We start from the raw sequence: 22,008 nt of genomic DNA on the forward strand, positions 1-22,008 counted from the left end.
TGCTTCCACCTGCCGCTGCCTTCAAAACTTCTTCTTCAGCCGGCGGGGGACCCCAAACCCCTGCCAGCCGCCCCGCGCTGTTTAAAATTCATCTTCGGCCTCCGTGGCCGTGCTGCTGGGATAGGCGGCGCTGTTGAAATCCACTTCGGAGTCTGACGTCGCAACGTGCTGCGACGTCAGACTCCGAAGTGGATTTCAACAGCGCCGCCTATCCCAGCAGCACGGCCACGGAGGCCGAAGATGAATTTTAAACAGCGCGGGGCGGCTGGCGGGGGTTTGGGGTCCCCCGCCGGCTGAAGAAGAAGTTTTGAAGGCAGCGGCAGGTGGAAGCAGACCTCGGCTGGCGGGGGTTGGGGTCCCCCGCCAGCAAAAGTAAGAACGGCAGCGGGGGAGGGTTGATGGCGGTAGGGGGGGCCAGGGCAAAATCTGCGGGGGCCCAGGCCCCTGAGGCCCCACGCAGATACGCCCCTGGTGTAGAGTGATGCCCTTGGGGTGCAGAAACCCAAAAGAGAGATACCGAATAGAAGGGGAGAGATTAGTAAGGTCGACTCAGGAGAGAGACCTTGGGGTGTTGGTGTCTGAGGATCTAAAGGTGAAGAAACAATGTGACAAGGCGACGGCCATGGCCAGAAGGATGCTAGGCTGCATAGAGAGTGGCATAACCAGCAGAAGAAAGGAGGTGTTGATGCCCCTCTACAAGTCGTTGATGAGTCCCCACTTGGAGTATTGTGTTCAGTTTTGGAGGCCTTATCTTGCTAAAGATGTAAAAAGACTGGAAGCGGTGCAAAGAAAAGCTACAAAAATGGTATGGGATTTGCATTGCAAACTGTATGAGGAGAGACTTGCTGACCTGAACATGTATACCTTAGAGGAAAGGAGAAACAAGGGTGACATGATGACATGATACAGACGTTCAAATATTTGAAAGGTACTAATCCACAAATGAACTTTTTCCGGAGACGGGAAGGCGGTAGACCTAGAGGACATAAATTGAGGTTGAAGGGGGGCAGACTCAGGACTAATCTCAGGAAGTATTTTTTCACAGAGAGTGTGGTAGATATGTGGAATGCCCTCCCGCTGAAGGTTGTGGAGATGAAAACGATAATGGAATTTAAACGTGCATGGGATAAACACAAAGGAATCCTGTTTAGAAGAAATGGTTCCATGGAATCTTAACGGAGATTGGGTGGTGATGCCAGTAATTGGGAAACAAAATGGGAGCTGTGCAGACTTCTACGGTCTACGCCCTGATCGTGACTAAATTGATAGGAATGGGCTGCAGTTTAAATTTTAAGGGGCTTCGATGTTAACTTCAGAACTTAGTACAAGAACAGTACTAGGCAGACTTCTATGGTCTGTGCCCTGAGAAAGGCAAGGACAAATCAAACTTGGGTATACATATAAAGTATCACATACCATGTAAAATAAGTTTATCTTGTTGGGCAAACTGGATGTACCATACAGGTCTTTATCTGCCATCATTTACTATGTTAGTATGTAATATTATGGGCTTTTAGTGGAGAGACATTGAGTGAAAGCATTCTCTATATGCAAATGATGTGATACATCAGTAATGAGCAGAAATCAGCCTTAGGGGGGTCTTCTACTAAAGCTTAGTTTGAGTTATCTACAGTAGAGCCCATTTTATTCCTATGGGCCCTGTTGCAGATAACTTGAGCTAAAGGTTCGTAAAAGACTACGTCATTGGTTTTAGAAATTTTGGAGGAGTATGAGAGATTCTTGGGATACAGGGGTAATTATATTAATGTTCTTATTTGAGATACTCTGTGTTTTGGACATCTGAAAAACTGCATTTAGATATCCATATTGCATGGATGTCCAAATCCTGGTTTTATAAAGGGCTCGTTTGGGTGGGAAAAAAATTTTCCACCTGGCAACCCTGCTTCAGAGAGCATTTTCCATCTCACAGATAGGCTGCAGAGAATACCTTCTCCTGCTTTAGACTTAGTGTTCCAAAATACAAACTTCCACCCAAGTGATTTTCCTCAATTTCCATGCTACCAGGAGGATAACTGACAGCAGATTTCCACTAAAGTAATGGATGCCCAGTTATCCATAACAATTGTCCTTAGTATCTTGCTGTATTGCTACTCTAGACAATACTGCCTGATCTCTTTATTTCAAGGCAGGGGCGTAGCCAGACACCCAACTTTGGGTAGGCCTGGGCCCAAGATGGGTGGGCAGAAGAACCCCACCCAGTCCTACAGGTGATTTTGTCTCTCCTTCTCTTGCCTGCATGCTATATGGTCTCAAACATTCCCCCTCTCCCGCATACCTTGTAAATAGCAGATTTTCACTGGCAGTGAGAAGCAACTAATACACACTGGTCATGTTGGCCCTACAGCCTTCCCACTGCTGCAACTTCCTGTTTCCACATAGGTGGGAATACATCAGCGGAAAGGCTATGGGGCTGGTGTGAGCAGTATGTTATCAGTCGCTGCTTGCTGCAGGTGAAGATCTGCTATTTACAAGGTATGCAGGAGGGACAGTTGTTGGGAATTTTCAGCTAGTGGGGCTTCGGAATCCCTGCCAACCACATCATAGATGTGCTGCTACTGGGTGGGCCTGAGTCCAAAGTGGGTGGGCCTAGGCCCACCCAGGCCCACCCTTGGCTACGCCACTGTTTCAAGGTCAGATGCCAAAAAACACACACAAAAAAAGAGAAAATCCTCCTTCTTCTCTACACTTTCTACTTCAAGTTTTCAATATTACATAATTCACAATCAGGATTCCGATCCCACCATGGCACCGAAACTGTCCTAGTCACCCTCCTGGCCAAATTCAAGCAGGAGATAGCCATAGGCAAAATCATACTCCTCCTCCAGTTCGACATGTCAAGCGCATTCGACATGGTAAACCACAACATACTACTAAGACTACTAGGCCACTTCGGGATTGAAGGAAATGTACTTAACTGGTTCAAAGGTTTTCTAACCACCAGAACTTACCAAGTAAAATCAAATTCAATTATATCACCACCGTGGAAAGCAGTCTGCGGCATACCCCAGGGATCACCACTATCACTAATACTCTTTAATCTGATGATGATCCCACTAGCACATTCCTTATCCAATCGAGGTCTTAACCCATTCATCTACGCAGATGATGTTACAATCTACATCCCTTTCAAACATGATCTGACAGAAATAACCAACAAAATTAACGATGGCTTGAACATCATGGACTCTTGAGCAAACACATTCCAACTGAAATTGAACACTGAAAAAACACACTGCCTTATCCTCTCCTCCCAACATAACAAGTACAAGCTCACAACAATAAATACTACAGGACATACCCTCCCTACTTCAGACAGTTTGAAAATACTCGTCGTCACACTTGACCGCAACCTTACTCTCGAGAGCCAAGTAAACTCTGTAACAAAGAAAATGTTCTATTCAATGTGGAAGCTCAAACGACTAAAACCTTTCTTCCCAAGAGCAACCTTTCAATATCTAATACAATCAATGGTCCTAAGCCACGCAGATTATTGCTACGGAATCTATGCGGGTTGCAAAGAACAACTCATAAAAAAACTCCAGACTTCCCAAAATACAGCAGCCAGGCTGATATTCAGCAAAACACGCTACGAAAGTGCCAAACCCCTTCGAGAAAAGTTGCATTGGCTCCCAATCAAAGAACAAATCACCTTCAAAATCTGCACCTTAGTCCACAAAATCATATACGGTGTAGTCCCAGGATACATGACAGACCTTATAGATCTGCCAATAAGAAACAAAGTCAGATCATCAAGATCCTACCTAAACCTACACTACTCAAATTGCAAAGGACTGAAATACAAAACAACTTACGCATCCGGCGTCTGCTACATAAGCGCAAAACTATGGAATAGCCTCCCAAAAGCTGTGAAAACAATCCACGACCACCTGAACTTCAGGAAATCACTAAAAACCAACCTCTTCAAAATGGAATACCCTAACAACCCCACGTAAACCTCTTCAACCAGCAACATAGCAAGACTATAATCGTACCGGACAACACGCAATCTTCATCCCTTCCGACCCTCCACTCATACCTCATTCGATCACTATATAACCTTGTATCTGTTATCAACCGACTAGGCAAGCACCTCAGATGGTACTATGTAAGCCACATTGAGCCTGCAAATAGGTGGGAAAATGTGGGGTACAAATACAACAAATAATAATAAATAATACTTCTGGTGTTGCTACTGCCCTTGTCACTGCCTGCCCTGCTTGTTCTAGGCCCTGCTGCTGCCCAGCCTGCTGTCTTTATTCCTGTGGGTTATGTGAGGCCCACTTGCCACCACTTGCCCTTCATGCTGCAGATCTGGGTGCTGCCCTATTGCATTATAGCTGTGGCACTCTAGCTGCTGCTGCCAAGTATGGTCAGGGGCATTGCCACAAATGTGATGTTTTAAAAATAAAAGCATAGAAAAAATGAAAAAGATGATCAGAAAACATGTCTAGTGCTAGTGTCTTGGCCTGTTCATTTCACTGTTTGATGTGCTCTGCCCTACTTTTGGTGCCTTGGCTTTTTCATGCCACTCTAGATGCTGCCCAGCATAATCAGTTGCACTACTACCCCCTAATTCTATAACTTTGTGTGCTCAAATTTCCAACTAGTGAGCAAATTTGGGCGTACAAGTTATAGAATACGATCAGTTGTGTGCATAACTTAATTCAATAATTGGCTGTTAATTGAAGTTAACAGCCAACTATTGACTATCGTTGGCCTTAATTGACACTAATAAGCACCAATTAGCAGTTATGCACATAACTGCCCTTAGTCACTATTCTATAAGTTGTGCACTTAGATTTCAGAATGTGCAACTTCAATGGAAGGCATGGTTACAAAACAACTAACTGATTACTTAAATACATTTTCCATTCTCCACGACTCTCAATCAGGATTCTGTTCCAATCATAGTACTGAAACAGTGCTAATTACTCTCTTAAATAAGTTTAAACAAACAATTGCTACTGGGAACAACATACTCCTCCTGCAGTTTGATATGTCTAGTGCATTTGACATGGTATGTCATAAAATTTTACTATATATACTAGAATACTTCGGAATTGGAGGTAACGTTCTAAACTGGTTCAAAGGCTTCTTAACTACAAGAACTTACCAAGTGATATCCAAGTTGAGTATGTCAGCTTCATGGACACCCGAATGCAGTGTTCCCCAAGGATCCCCACTCTCACCATCCCTCTTCAACCTAATGAAGACACCACTGGCCAAGTCGTTGGCTAATCAAGGCCTTAACCCATACATATATGCAAATGATGTCACGATTTTTATCCCGTTTAAACGTGATTTAAAAGAAATCACCAACAACATTAATCATAGCTTCCAAATTATGCAATCTTGGGCGGATGCATTTCAATTGAAACTAAATGCAGAGAAAACTCAATGTCTAGTACTTACATCACAATACAATACTAACAACTTTACCAATATATCCACACCAAACTTCACCCTTCCCATTTCAGATACCCTGAAAATTCTCGGAGTCACCATTGATCGGAATCTTACACTGGATAGTCATGTGAAAAACACAACAAGGAAAATGTTTCACTCAATGTGGAAACTTAAAAGAATTAAACCTTTCTTCCCCAGGGGAATCTTTCGAAACCTAGTACAATCAATGGTACTAAGTCATTTAGACTACTGTAATGGTCTTCTTGCTGGCTGTAAAGAACAAAGCATCAGGAAACTTCAAACTGCCCAGAACACTGCAGCCAGACTTATATTTGGAAGAACAAAATACGAAAGTGCCAGGCCCCTAAGAGAAAATTTACACTGGCTTCCTCTTAAAGAACGTATAATTTTCAAAATATGCACTCTGGTGCATAAAATAATTCACGGTGATGCTCCAACCTATATGTTAGAACTTATTGACCTACCATCCAGGAATGCTAAAAGATCGGCACGCACATTCCTAAATCTTCACTTCCCCAGTTGTAAGGGTCTAAAATATAAATTAATGCATGCATCCAGTTTTTCATACTTGAGTTCACAAATGTAGAATGCTCTACCACTGGACCTGAAAATAATCCACAACCCAATTAATTTATGTAAGGCACTAAAGACACATCTCTTTAATATGGCATACCATAATAACTTATAATTGAACTGTATTTCACCATCATTTACTTAACAATAGGTTTACTCTCTTCCTACACTGTATTGTTTAATTTTAATATGCAATCCATGTTCAATATGTGATACCATTTGTATTTTTTTATACCATTTGTATATTTTTTTCCTTTTTATTCAACTGTTATTTAGCATTCATGTTCTATATATATTACCAATTGTATATGTACTCTGAATTGACATAAGTCAAGACGGATAAATTGTAAGCCACATTGAGCCTGCAAATAGGTGGGAAAATGTGGGATACAAATGTAACAAATAAATAAATAAATAAATGGGAGTAAGGACCTTGGAGGGACATGGACTGGTCAGGGATATGGCAGGCAATTACACACACAGGTTATAGAATACTAGCATTCATGGCCTAACTGCTTACAGATATGCCTGAGCATTTCTACCAGCCACTGATCTGGGGTAAGTGCTCTTCTAAAGTTAGGTATGTAAATGTGGACTTAAGCTAGTATTTTATAACAGTGTTTGTACGCACAACTGCCGTTATAGAATTTGCACTTAGCACTCATTATCCCAGTGTCTAAATTTTGATGACCTTTTAAGAATTTACCCCTACTGTTGTGTGTCCATGGTGGTGGAAGTGGTGCAGTGTGGGTGGGTAGGTGGGGAGTCATTAGTGGAAAAGTGCTATTCATGTGATTGTTAGGACTGCTGTTCTTGATATTCAAATTCTTGGTGGATGGAGACTAGGAGCTTAAAATTTAATTGAGTCACAAACTTGAAATATCGTCCAGAGAAACTAATACTCTTACATCGGCCTACTTAATCAGCTAATACAAAATCATTTTGGATCACTGTAAGCATGGGGTGTATTCATATAATTACAACAGACTAGTTTGCTTTAGTAAGTATTCTCAAGAGAGGCAGTGGTACATAGCTTTAGGGGACCTGTTTCTGATCCCCAAAAGATGCAGACAAAACTCTTTGTTTATCTGTGCAAGCTATTAAATATATTCTACTGTTATTCTTGTTAATGTTGCAGAACACATTAAAAAATATCAGTGGCTGGTGCTATGTTTATAGATGAAGAATAGTTTACGGTACTCTGCCTCATGCTGACATTACTGGAGAAGTTCCTGGCATAAAGTTTCTGCAGTGCCCTTCTCTATTCTCCGACAAAGCTGTCTCTTCTTAAGATTGTTTACATATGACACAATCCATAGTTTTCATCCTACCAACCATGTCATCAGTTTTACATCAGCTGTGATTAGTATCTTTGTACATATATGCTGGTCTTCTTCCTCTGTGCTTTGCCCTTTTTCTTGGTGCTTTGGGTTTTCATATCATTGTTGCTGGTGCTCCTTTATGCTTTGATTGATACCTTGTGGTCTTCTTCTTTCCACAGTACTGAAATGAGAACCTGTATCCACCAATTACCAAGTACACTTTAGACTACAGGTTCTCAACGCAGTCCTCAGGACACACCCACTGTTCAATTTTTCAAGATATCTACAATTAAAAATAAAAATTTAAAAAAAAAAAAAAAAAAATATATATATATATATATATATATATAAAACATAAATTTGTATGCACTACCTCCATTGTATGCACATCATTTTCATTGTGGGTATCCTGAAAGCCTAACTGGCTGGGCATGTCCCGAGGACTTGGTTAACAGCAGCTGCTTTAGATAACATTTCCTCCTCTGCAAGTAGAGAGGTGTGGTAGCCTTGTTAGTCCACTCTTAAAGGTTATCAATAGAAATCAAACAAAATAAAACATGGAAAAGAAAATAAGGTATCATCTTACTTTCTCCTCTGCAAGCAAATTTCATACATCTTTGTCTCTCAAAAGATCTTGAGTGTTGGTGCTTTTTGTATTGCAGATCTGCCCATTAAGGATTCAATTCTGTAAATGGTGCCCAAATCTGAGTGTCAATAAAAATTAGCACTAAGCACTATTCTATAAACGGTGCTCAGATTTGGGTACCACTTATAGAATAGCGTTTGGCACCAGGATCTACACCCAATTTTGGACACAAGGATTTACACCAGCTGAAATCTAGTGTAAATGGTGCAGATCCCCCAAATTCTATAACACTGTGTGCAAATTCCAGGAATGCCCTTGATCCACCTACACCCTTCCCATGGCCACACCCCCTTTCCAGGTCCATGAGGATCCCAACGCCTAAAGATGTGCACACAAATTTTAATGAATACCAATTAGTACCAATAATTATTAGCTTATTTTGATAATAAAATCGCACACGCAAATTGGTTGCATGCCCAAATTTGTGCACAATTTGAGCGCCATATATATAATTAGGAGAAGAAGACATACATAAAGTGTAGGAGTAACGCCCTCAGAGTAATAGTACACCCATGATGTGATCATAATAAACAGCCACTAATAGGGTGACATTTGCACTTCATTCATTGAGCAAAAACTCCAAGTGGAAATACTGCAACCATGTGTATACTTTTAGTGTTAAATTGAAATGTATTTTTTAAATTATTTTTTTGAAGAACTTTTAAACTTTGAAAGTAATCAACCATTCTGCCGTCTCCAAATCTAGTCAGAACAGCACTAAAGCTCCTAATCCAATATTCCACAGGAGCAGTAAGCACAAAACAGTTGTAAGAAATAACGTGCTACATAGCTTCAGAAGACTGAAGTGTGCTGAACTAAGATGAGACCAATGAAAACACCCCTGTATTAGTGCCCAACGCCACAGATTTCAAACTATCTTCAGGGACTCGAGTGAGGTCAATGTCTCATAATCATGGAGAACAATGCCACCAGCTCGCCCACCATCCTCCTTCCCCCTCCCCATACCTTGAAGAAGATGAGGCAGGAGGGAGGGAGCAACACCTCACACCCTCCTGCCTGGGGGCCCACCATGCACAAAATGGTGGTGCCCAGCCCCAGCTCATTGCATCCTGGGATGCACTGGGCAGGGTTAAGCACCATATGAATCACCAGGGAATATTAAAAAATATATATATATATATGGGGGTCTCCAGGGGATCAGGGTCTACTGAACCAACAGGGAGTATTAAAAAAAAGATTTCAGGGGGTCGTCCGTAGAGTAACCTTGGGGGCGGGGGGTGTTGCGAGGGAAGTCACTGGGAGGGGAGAGGAAGGGACACTGCCTGCTTATGCTTCCCTCCTCTCTGACAGTTCCAGAGCAGATGTAAAATTTGCTCATTGGAGCTAAGCACTCTGAAGCTGTGCATCATCCAGAATGCTCATTAGAATACTAATGAACTGATTGTAATACATTTGCATGGGGTTCTTGGTGACTGCTAACAGCACACATTAGAGCCACGGAAAGCCCCTTTGTGCCTTTGTCCCTAACTTTGTATTTGCATTAGACTGGCTACAACCAGTCTGAACTAACGTAGATGTTCCCAGGATGGCAAGTGTAATGCAACAGGCCCTAAGTCTCTCACATGGACAAGCCCAAATGAAAATATGTCATTGCAACACAGTTAGATTATTTCATTTGGATGTCATATCTTGCTTTAATGTTCACAATTTACTTTATCTTGATGTTTAATTTAAAATGTAATACAAATTAATGTTAAAAACTCACTATCTGCAGGCATCAACACATTATGTCATTATTGGAAAGAGAATTAATCTTACAGATTATTCTTCTCTAGAAGTTCCATTCAAAACATTAAGAAAGACTGTGACAGCAGAAGAAAGGAAGAAACATTTCCAGTAACATACAGATGCATTGTTCTTTTTGAAACTACTACAAATACGCAAGAAAGAGATGAGCAAGTTGTTTTCAATAGAGCGCCTTTGTGATTCAACATCCCCTTCACTTACTAGGCACCAATACAAAATTTTACACCCACGCACATTATTTCCTATAAACTTGAGAGTGTACTCATTGAAAGATGGTACTGTTGTGCAGAACTATAGGAAATATTTGTTCTTTTTTCCAAAACTGTATATTTATTCCCGACCAAAAACCAAAAGAATAAAATAATGCCCTTTTTACTGAAATATTGTGCTGTTATACTATCAGAGTACAGTGCATTAGCATTTCTTTTTTAAAATCTTTATTTATACGTTTTCAGAATAATACAAAAGTAACATATATGTTTGCAAGAAGTGAACAAGCACCATATAATACAACCAATAAATCATCAAACATTTTCAAAAACTAAAGTAAAAACATTAAACCAAAAACAATAAAGCAAACCTAACATATCAATAGGTTAACCAAAAAAATAAAGCAAAACAGTATATGTGCATACTTTAAAAAGGGTGAATTGACCTTATAAAATCACATGAAAGTATCAGCGTGGTTGTCTAACAATGACCATGTTTTACTAAAAGGTCAAAATATGATCAAATGTTATGGCAGCTACTTCCTCATAACGCCTATATGAACAAAGCAAATTCCACCATTCATGAAAGGAGACATGCAGATTATTTTCCCAATGTAAAACAATTAAGTGAAGAGCAAGTGAAATCATCAAATTAGACAATTTTGCATGTTTTAACTGACAAACCAGGGGTGGATGCTTTAAGAATTAACACTTTAAAAGACAAAATATCTGAAATAGCAAGTAATTTTTGAAATATGCCCCATATCGATTTCCAGTATGACTGCAAGTTAAGGCAGAAAAAGCATGTGATCAAGAGATCCCACTGCAGATCAACATGGAGAGGCCAATCAGAAACAGTGTCATGACATGATTGTAGACAGCTGAGATCTGGCTGTGAAAAGGAAGTAGGACAAAGCAAAAGAAAATCGCCTGCGTAAATGAGAAATTTTATATTACAACTCTAATCAAGGTAGCTCATAAGAGAATAAATTGGACCAACACTGGGAAATATATAAACAATTATCAACTGTCCATAGTTAGAACATACCTACATTACATTTAACATTTCCTATATAAAAAAGGGTTCCATAATTTTCAGAAAGTCAAATAGTTAAATTACAATCTGAGATCTATAGGATGTTCATTTCAATAATAAGCTGCTAAGTATGCAAATGTACCAGAGAAGGTGTTCATATATACCACCTGTTTTGGATCAGGAATTGTAAAACTAAAAAATGCCCAGATTCAACAATCATGAATAGTAGCATAGAGGGGCATAATCGAACGTCGCCGGCCAAATAGATCGCCGGCGATCTATGTTGGCGGTGGCGCTACAGCTGGCCGGAACCGTATTATCGAAAAAGATGGCCGGCCATCTTTTTTTTCGATAATACGGTTTAGCCTGGCCAAATGCCTTGGAGTTCGCCGGGTTTGAGATGGCCGGGTTTGTTTTTCAGTGATAATGGAAAAAAATGCCGGCCATCTCCAACCCGGCAAAATCCAAGGCATTTGGTCGTGGGAGGAGCCAGCATTTGTAGCACACTGGTCCCCCTGACATGCCAGGACAGCAGCTGGGCACCCTACGGGTCAGTGTGGTGGACTTCAGAAAAACCTCCACATGCATAGCTCCCTTACTTTGGGTGCTGAGCCACCCAACCCCCCCCCCCCCCCCCCCACCAAACCCACTACCCACAAATGTACAACACTACCAAAGCTCTTAGGGGTGAAGGGGCAACTACATGTGGGTACAGTGGGTTTTGGAGGACTTCCATTACCAGCACAAGTGTTACAGGTAGGGGGGGATGAGCCTGGGTTTGCCTGCCTAAAGTGCTCCAGGGACCTTCATACACGCAGGCCTCTAGGACTTGTTGCTGCTGTATAACCTTGACACACCAGTGGACACCTGAAGACTAGTCTCTTTGAAAAAGTCTTTTATTGGAATAAGCACGTTTACTCACAGTTAACTGCAGATCAGAGGTTGTGCCCCACTGGCAAAGAGTCTCCCTGGTACTGAGATTAGCAGTAGGTCAGAGCTGGCAGAATGCTGTACAATGCCCTCTTTCAGCCACATTCAAGGTAATAACGTTCTCTAACGTGGGTAACACATCAAAGGGATCTAAAACTGGCTTACAAAAATGGCCACTACCTCATGGACTACCAGAAACAAAACAGGGCACACTCTGACCCAGTTAGCAAGGGGAAAAGCACCATGGGAGTACAGTCCAGAACCCTACACCCACCACAATGCATTGCTGATGTGACTCTGCAGGGCACCTAACAGAAAAGGTGTCACACTCACCTGAGAGCCACATCGCAACCTGGGAAAGGCTGTGGGAGGATACAACACATTCTGCTGTCATGGAGGTGGGTACGGCACTTGAGGCTGGCATACAGGCTGGCAAAAAATGTGTTTAGTTTTATTTTTTTAGTATGGGAGGAGGTTGGTGACCACTGGGGGAGTATGGGGAGGTCATCCCCCATTCCCTCCAGTGGTCATCTGGTCATTTGGGGCACCTTTTTGAGGTTTGGTCGTGAAAATAAAAGGACCAAGTAAACCCGGTGATATACAGCTTATCGCCGTTTTTTTTTCCATTATCGTTGAAAGCCGGCCATCTGGTAGCCATGCCCATGCCCGCCCATGTCCCGCCTTCACTTCGCCGCTGACACACCCCTTTGAACTTTGGCCGGCGACACGACGGGAAAGCGGCGATGTTGCCAAAGAAGCGGCTTTCGATTATACCGATTTGGCCGCTTTCCTGAGATCGCCGGCCATCTCCCGATTTATGTCGGAAAATGGCCGGCGATCACTTTCAAAAATGAGCTGGATAGTAACATAGTAGATGATGGCAGAAAAAGACCTGCACGGTCCATCCAGTCTGCCCAACAAGATAAACTCATATGTGCTACTTTTTGTGTATACCCTACCTTGATTTGTACCTGTCCTCATCAGGGCACAGACCGTATAAGTCTGCCCACCACTATCCCCGCCTCCTAATAGGTTTGTTCCAATATTTACAACACTGAAAATGGAGTTTTAACAACAATGGAGAGGCTCTACTAAATTTAGATACTCCAAATATTAGCTCTGCAGTGGTATTTAGTAAAGTTTGAAGTTTAGTTTTTCATTAACACTTTACAAACTATATAAATGATGTTGCAATAATCAATACGTGATAATACCATTGCCTGCACAATTGATCAAAATACTTCAGGCTTAAAGAATGATCTTAATCAATGTAACTTCAAAAACACGCAAAACACCATGAGCTACTGCATGTACCTGCTTTTCAAAAAAATAGATATTTATCAAACATTTTATGAGAAGATTCCAATAGGAAATCAATATCATCAATACACAGACTATTCTCACGTCGTCCATTAATCTTATTACTAAAAACTATAAACTTTGTCTTATCCTTATTCATTTTAAGTCTAGAAGTGCATGCCCATCCTTCTATTTCTATAATCACCTTGTATGCAATAGGGACTACATTCAACAACTGGCCTTCAAAAGGAATAAAAACTGTTATATCATTTCCATACATTAAAATTTTTTTAAATTAAGCCTGCTAACTTCTTGCCCAATGGCGCCCTAATTAAGTTGAAAAGAATAGGGGACGGGTGAGCCCTGAGGGACTCCACAATTTGGTCTTAACTCAGTGGAATAAATCCCATCCATCCTCACTTTGTAGCTTCTACTGGTCAAAAATACCTCTAAAGCATTGGAGGACCAAACCACCCACCCATAAAAATCCAGAATAGATAATAATACCAAGTGGTCCACCAAATCAAATGCACTGGAGACATCATATTGCATCAAAAGCACATTCTGTCCCAGGCTAACTGCTTGCCTAAGTTCTGATGATAATACAGCTAAGACTGTCTCCATGCTACAGCACTTCCTGAAGCCTGATTGAGATTCATGCAAAATATTGTGACAAGATAAATAATCTGTCAGTTGCTGCACAGTGGCTCCCTGCATTACCATCACCAAAAGAGGTATGGAGACCACCAGTCTATAATTTAAAACTACCATGGATTGTATTAAAGAGCTTTTAGGGATGGGAGTAAGAATAAATAGTCCCTTCTCAATTGGAAAATAACCCTTATCAAACATATTCAATAATCTTTGTTATGGAGAGTTTCTGGGTTTTAAAGTGAATAGAAAGAAATGTTCTCTTGCAGAATATTTCAATTGATAATGTGTACAATGGGTAGACTGAGAGAGATGTAGAAGAAGTCTTCCTTGGTGGGATAAAGGGAAAAAAGTACAGATTCTCTCACATAGGAGAGTTTGTGACTTTTAATGTGAAGAGAAAGAAATGTCCTCTTGTAGAGTATTTCCATTGATAATGTGTACAATGGGTAGAGTGGGAGAGATAAAGAAGTCTTCCTTGGTGCGGTAAAGAAAAAAAAGTACAGATTCTCTCACATGAGAAAGTTTCTGGATTTTTAATCTGAAGAGAAAGGAATATTCGCTTGCAGGATGGAAGTAATGGAAGACAAGAGGATGTGTGGGTTGCTGTTGCTTCATGAAAGAGAAGGGAGAACAGAATCCAGGACATCCCATGAGGGCAAGGTAATTGAACTGAGAGTTGAGTGTAATGCCTTGTTAGATTGGGATTACTATATGAGTAAATCCCTGGTAGAGAGTCACTGAGGGGAGTCACTGGGAGGTCCCTGGGTGGGAGCAAGCCCAGTCCAGTGGGAGTGATTAGGGAATAAGATGCAGAAAGATAATGCAGAAAGATAATGCCTTTCAAAAGGCGTTTGACAAGGTACCTCATGAAAGGCTACAGAAGAAATTGGAGGGTCATGGGATAGGAGGAAATGTCCTATTGTGGATTAAAAACTGGTTGAAGGATAGGAAACAGAGAGTGGGGTTAAATGGGCAGTATTCACAATGGAGAAGGGTAGTTAGTGGGGTTCCTCAGGGGTCAGTGCTAGGACCGCTGCTTTTTAATATATTTATAAATGATTTAGAGATGGGAGTAACTAGCGAGGTAATTAAATTTGCTGATGACACAAAGTTATTCAAAATCGTTAAATCGCGACAGGATTGTGAAAAATTACAAGAGGACCTTACGAGACTGGGAGACTGGGCGGCTAAATGGCAGATGATGTTTAATGTGAGCAAGTGCAAGGTGATGCATGTGGGAAAAAAGAACCCGAATTATAGCTACGTCATGCAAGGTTCCACGTTAGGAGTTACGGACCAAGAAAGAGATCTGGGTGTCGTCGTCGATAACACACTGAAACCTTCTGCTCAGTGTGCTGCTGCGGCTAAGAAAGCGAATAGAATGTTGGGTATTATCAGGAAAGGTATGGAAAACAGGTGTGAGGATGTTATAATGCCGTTGTATCGCTCCATGGTGCGACCGCACCTTGAGTATTGTGTTCAATTCTGGTCGCCGCATCTCAAGAAAGATATAGTAGAATTGGAAAAGGTGCAGCGAAGGGTGACTAAAATGATAGCGGGGATGGGACGACTTCCCTATGAAGAAAGACTAAGGAGGCTAGGGCTATACAGCTTGGAGAAGAGACGGCTGAGGGGAGACATGATAGAGGTATATAAAATAATGAGTGGAGTGGAACAGGTGGATGTGAAGCGTCTGTTCACGCTTTCCAAAAATACTAGGACTAGGGGGCATGCGATGAAACTACAGTGTAGTAAATTTAAAACAAATCGGAGAAAAGTTTTCTTCACCCAACGTGTAATTAAACTCTGGAATTCGTTGCCGGAGAAAGTGGTGAAGGCGGTTAGCTTAGCAGAGTTTAAAAAGGGGTTGGACGGTTTCCTAAAGGACAAGTCCATAAACCGCTACTAAACGGACTTGGAAAACTCCAAAATTCCAGGAATAACATGTATAGAATGTTTGTACGTTTGGGAAGCTTGCCAGGTGCCCTTGGCCTGGATTGGCCGCTGTCGTGGACAGGATGCTGGGCTCGATGGACCCTTGGTCTTTTCCCAGTATGGCATTACTTATGTACTTATGTACTTAGAAGGTGAGTGACAGTTTTGGGAGGAGTTAAGGGGGATAAAAGCAATTACCTGTGAAAACAGAGGGTCCTTGGTTTGCCTCTGGTGGTCTACAGATCACCTGTAAGTCCCTGCCAAGAGACCAGGAGGAAGAAAGGGGAGTCCTCACAGTGAGAATTGTAAATCATTTGATGAATAAGAAGGAAAAGTTACTGGTCTTTGAACTTTAATTCTGAAACAGAGCTCTGGATGGGAGGAAAGAGACCAAGTCCAGGAGCTGGGCGATTGGAACTAGAAAGAGTCCATCCTGTGGTAAAGTTGAGCCAGTGAAGAGGACAGTCTGGGAAGAGGTCAGACACAGGAATCTAGACCTAACATCTGAAGGAGCATATCCTTTGGGAGCACTGCTTAAGAGACAGGCACAAAGTGGAACTGTATAAACTATAAATAAACTGATTTTCAGCCCTGTAAATATCCCTTCTAAGAAGCGTTTGACATATGTTACTGTTGGATTATTCTACCCTTGCCTTAAATCACTTGGAGCGAACAGTAAACAAGTTAAATAAAGAGTTCAACTTACATGTTGCACAAATCACAGACTGAGGAGTGGTCATTTCAGAACTGGACTAAAGGGGATGTCCTGTGGGACTGTCTATATTTAATTGCCAGTTTGCTTCCTACAGAGAATTGAACATAAGACTGAGTTTTCTGGGTGAAGAAGAGGGTGCTCCTACCCGCTAAGACTTCTTTTTCCAGGTGGAGGCACCGCATGCCAAATGAGTAAGAGAGTGAGGGTCTGACAGAGTCTGCCCTTCACACAGGCTCTCTGCCCGCTCAGACCCCAGACACAGAAGTGCCCAGGTAAGGGGGCATTACACTTGTTTTATAGCAACTTTGTATATACCAACAGACACGCCATTTCTGCCATTGTATTTTCAGATGCTCCTTGCGCCACAATCTCTCTAATCTCCTACATGTTCTTTTCAATTCTAGCAATGATAATTGATTATTCTAGAAGTGCTACGTTTGGGAGACAAAAGTGCATCGATGATCATTGTCAAGCTGATTGCAATATTTGTCTAGAAAAATGATGAGTGATCATATGCTTTTTTCCCAGTTAGAAATTGGAAGATTTGCAACACAATGAGCAATCAAGCTCATACACTCTAGTCTTGATTATTCTTAGTCTAGGATTATCCTTAATCTAGGAAAATAATTCAATGAAATATGTATTCCAACAGACCAAGAATGATTCTGTTTAAGAATATTGAGCCTGTGGAATATTCTCATTACTGGTTTAAAACACTAGCCCAATAACTCATGGCAGGACCTTGACATCTGCGCTGTCTACTGCAACTAGTATTTTGAGCCAAGAAACCCCAAATGGGATATGCAAAATTCTGCAGCAGCTGTAGGGCACACAATGATGTCAGTATGACACACACAAAACCATTTTCACCATTAGAGACAGTGAGAGAGTATGCATGGAACCTCACAGATTTCATTTAGCAATAGTTGAGAAAAAGAGGGAAGAGCCATTGTTTTATTAGATATCAATCTTTGGTGAAATCTGCTGTAGAAGAACCAGGAGACATCTTAGAAGTAACTGGACAGTTATCTTTCTTCCCTTATTGTTCCCAGACCCTCTCACCTCTGTAATCTTCTGCTAGTTGTCAATTGTTCAACCCCTCACTTTATTATTCCAGGCTGGAATCAACACAACATTCTGCCTTCTTCTTCATTGCTATTACCCTTTGGAATTCCCTCCCATCAGAGCTGAGGGCAGAAAGTTCTTACCCAAGATTTAAGACCTCTTGAATTAAAACCCCACCTTTTTACCCAGGCATTCAGTTCACGTTATCCCCCTTTTGCAACAATTTAATTGGTTTCCTATCAAACAGCATATTACATTCAAACTTCTCACTGACTTTAGAGCTGGAACTCCTGACTATCTTGCATCTTTGATCATTCCCTATTCTCCTGTATGCTTGCTTTGTTCCATCAATGATTTTCACCTGATACTTCCAGGCCCTAAATCTGCCCAACTTGAATTTACTTTTCACTGTGCTTTCTTCTTTACTACTCCTTTTTCTGGAACTCTCTCCCTCTGTCTATTAGGGCCGAATCATCTTTTATAAACTTTAAAATTGCAGTGAAGGCTTGGTTATACCAACAAGCCTAAAACACAACCTTCTGAGGGGGTTGCGCTCACAGGGCTATCACTGTCTTTTTCTTTTTCCATTCCCTTCCCCCTCCCCTCCCTTCTTCCTGGTTATGCTTTTCCTTCTCCTGTTTTTTTTAGCCTGTATGTTTGATTCTTGCACTTATTGTATGAATGAGGAATATCTTTCCTATCTAAAAATGGAGCTCCTTTCTACTCCTGTTTTGATTTTATATTATTTTATGTACACCATTCAGGTCTGCTAGTTAGTTTGAGCGGTATATTAAATTCTAATAAATAAATAGTGTGGTTTGAACTGGTATGGCTGACACTTAGCAGCATTCCCCCCATCCCCATCCCCATCCCCCTGTCTTCTTCATATGCCACTTCGATACCTGCTTTGAAAGGCAGTATATCAAGTCCTATTAATCATAAACATAACGGAACAAACAACCCACCATGAACGTCTCTTAAGAGGTCCAAGAGTTGTTAATCTCAGAAACACCATCCTACTAACATGTTGGACTATTATGCTGGCAAGGTGGGATTGGAGGAAATAAATGCTCTTTTAAGAATCATGCTAGTATGCTACTAAGAATCACTTCCCTTCTCCCCGCATGACAGCCTGGGAAATTGTTGACCAGGCAGCTGCAAGTTACATTGTAGTTCTGTTTAGTTTCTGAAATAAAATAGCTTTCCATTTGCATTTTTGCAGTTCAGTGTGATTCCTGTTTCAACATTTCCTTAGGCTGTTACTTTGCTAGATAACAAATACAACATTGTCCCTCCTGGGTCTATAACACCCAGTGACTTCCTGTCTTCACTTTTTTTCTCTTCCTTGAGGCCGAATTACATCTGAGGTCTTTCCCCCATCTACCTGTCTTCCAGGCAGGTCAACTGTCCTGTCGCTCTAGGTTGAACCTGGCTGTATTTGACAGGGGTTTTTATTGTGGGGTTTTTTTTTTTTTGGATGAGGAGGCAATTTTTGTCCTGCACATATTGACACTGACACTTAGAAGGATAAAAAAAGTTTGCAGCAACTGTGGGAAAGTACATGTGGTAAACTAGCAACTTCCTCTTTTGTGGCACTTATGAAAATCTACCAGCCTTACCCAAGAGGAGATCAGAGTACAGATGAGAGTAGGGAGAAGTACAGAGAAGAAGAAAGAAGAAAACTGAGAACAGAGAGGAAGACTGTGGCCCTGTGTTGATGAAAAAAAAACAGACCTGAAAAAATGGCAAGGAGAACAGAAAGGAGATTATCCAGCTTATAATTGAAAAAGAAAAACGCCTATATTGCGACCCAAATCGGGAGATAGACGTTTATCTCACAAAAATGATTAAATCAGTATAATGGAAACAAAATTTTCAGTACGTCCGGGTCGCTCGTACGCTCAGAGAGAAACGCCCAAATAAGGGGCGTGTTGGGGGCGTGTTAGGGGCGGTGATACGACCTGGTCGTGTACAACGTATAACGGATAGCGAAATGGATCTGGTTGGGTGGGAGCATAGGCGTCATTTGTTGGACCTCAAATAAAAGCGACCAGAGCAAGGGGGAAACGTCTTTAGACCCAATAGCGCTTGTGTGGAGTTGGAGAGTGGCGAGATCGGTGTTGGGAGAGCTGATTTGTTGGTTGCAGAGAGAAAGTTGAGTGTGTTGAGTACCTGGTACGTTCGTCTGTGTGGCCTGCCTCTTTTGTGACTGACCGTTTGACCTTTCCCTACTCCTACTCCTTGCTCTATCAGTATCTTCCCCTTCCCCTCCCCCTATCCCTCTCCAATCACTGTTCCCACGTGTATATTCTATTCCCTGACCTCCGTTTGTCTCTGTGTTGCCTGTGTGAGTGGAAGAGGGCGTGGTGGCTGGCAGTGAGAGGTCTGTGTGTTGTGCGTGTGTTATTACTACTACTAATAATACTTGCACTGCTGGGAAAATGGATGCACTTAATGCACTGGTGTCTGGCATGGTAGAGGAAGAGGGCACACACCGCAGGACTTATGCATGGCCCCGAGTCTATAGGCCCTGCACCACCTTCCTACAACTCACTGACCAGCAGTGTCTTACAAGGTTCAGGTTTGATAGGGACACCATTGTGCAGCTTTGTGAGCAGTTGAAACCCCTCCTTCAGCCCCAGACCCGTAGGAATAACCCCATCTCTGTCCATCTCAAAATCACTTCCTCTCTCTCTGTCCTGGCCACTGGGAGTTTTCAATCTGTATTAGCAGCTAACACAGGGCTCACCCAGGCTTCTATTTCACACTGTCTCACCCAGTTCCTGCATGCCTTTCTAACTCACACCTCTCACTACATCACTTTCCCCACCACCCCCCAGGCCCTGCACACCAACATGGCTGCGTTCTATGCTGTTGCTAGATTCCCCTCAGTCATAGGTGTGATTGATTGCACACACGTCGCCCTCAGACCCCCCAGGGCACACGAAGCCACCTACAGAAACAGGAAGGCTTTTCATTCCATGAACATGCAAGTTGTGTGTGATGCCCAGGGGGAGATATTAGACATGTGTGCCAGGTTCCCCGGTTCCACCCACGATGCATACATCCTACAGCACTCGGGCGTCTACCGCAGATTTGAGCGAGGAGAGTTCACCGGTGGATGGCTACTAGGTAAGTTCAACATGGATGGACCCATACCTATACCTCCTCCACTGGGCAGCCCTCCGCCCTGGCTTCCTCCACCTCACTCCACAACCCACTATCCTTATCCTCCCTTCCCCACCCCCCTGTACCTGCTCCAAGCAATACACACTCATCTATCTCATTCTGCTTTTCTCCAAAGGTGACCGGGGCTACCCGCAGAGGACGTGGCTCATGACCCCCGTGGTGCATCCACAACCAGGCCCACAAGAAACTTACAACAGGAGACATCGGAGCACCCGGGGGGATCATTGAGCGGACTTTTGGAATGGTCAAAAACCGGTTCCGCTGTCTGGACCGGTCTGGAGGGGAGCTCCTCTACAGCCCTGAAAAGGTGGCCAAGATGTTTGTTGCCTGCTGCATGCTGCACAATTTGGCTCAGCGCAGAGGACAGCCTCTCCCAGAGGAGGCACAGCCACCAGAGGAGGCCCCAGATGAGCAGGAAGAGGAGCCCCCTCCACCTCCAGCCCACAGAGCAGACCTCAATGCTTACCAGCTTGGCATAAGAGCAAGACAAAGACTCATTGAAACAAGTTTTGCGTGAAAGTAAGTGCATATTTATTGTGTATAACTGCATAAGTGCATGGGTGTTCAACCCCCCCCCCCCCCCTCACCCTCCAGCATGTGATGACATCACTTTCCCCGTCCCCTCCCCCGTCCCCTCCTACCCCTCCCACGGTCTTCCTGTGCAGCTGGTGCTGCAGGGGAAGTATCTTCACTCTCTGATGTGCTGCTCCCACTGTCCTCCTCCTCCTCGGCTTGGGCTACTGAGTGGAAATCTGGCCACTTTGTTGGGTGTAGCCTGGCCACAGGACCCAGAATGGGAGATGGTTTGGTAGTGGTGGTGGTGGTAGAGGCTGTACTGGTGCAGGTGGTGGTGGTAGAGGCTGTACTGGTGCAGGTGGTGGTGGTGGTAGAGGCTGTACTGCTGCTGCAGGCGGTTGAGGGTGAGGCTGTGGTGCTGCTGTAGGCCTTGGTTGGTCTTGCAGGCCACTAGGGCCAGCCTCCTCAGAGTCATCACCTGTATAGCACAAGGGTGAGCAAATGTTGGTGAAAATAACCCACTTTTGTCTTTCAGCATTCATATACATTGGCCCCCAAACTGCTGACCCAGCAAAGAGATGGTGAGGAGGAGGAAAGGAATTGACAGCGATGTGAAAGAGAGCCCCACAGCCAGCTGGGTAGAGGTGGTGGACGGCCAGCCAAGAGAAGGACACCACTCACAACTTTGTGGACAAGCTGTTTGT

This window comes from Microcaecilia unicolor, chromosome 6, assembly GCF_901765095.1.
Source record: "Microcaecilia unicolor chromosome 6, aMicUni1.1, whole genome shotgun sequence".
NCBI lineage: Eukaryota > Metazoa > Chordata > Amphibia > Gymnophiona > Siphonopidae > Microcaecilia > Microcaecilia unicolor.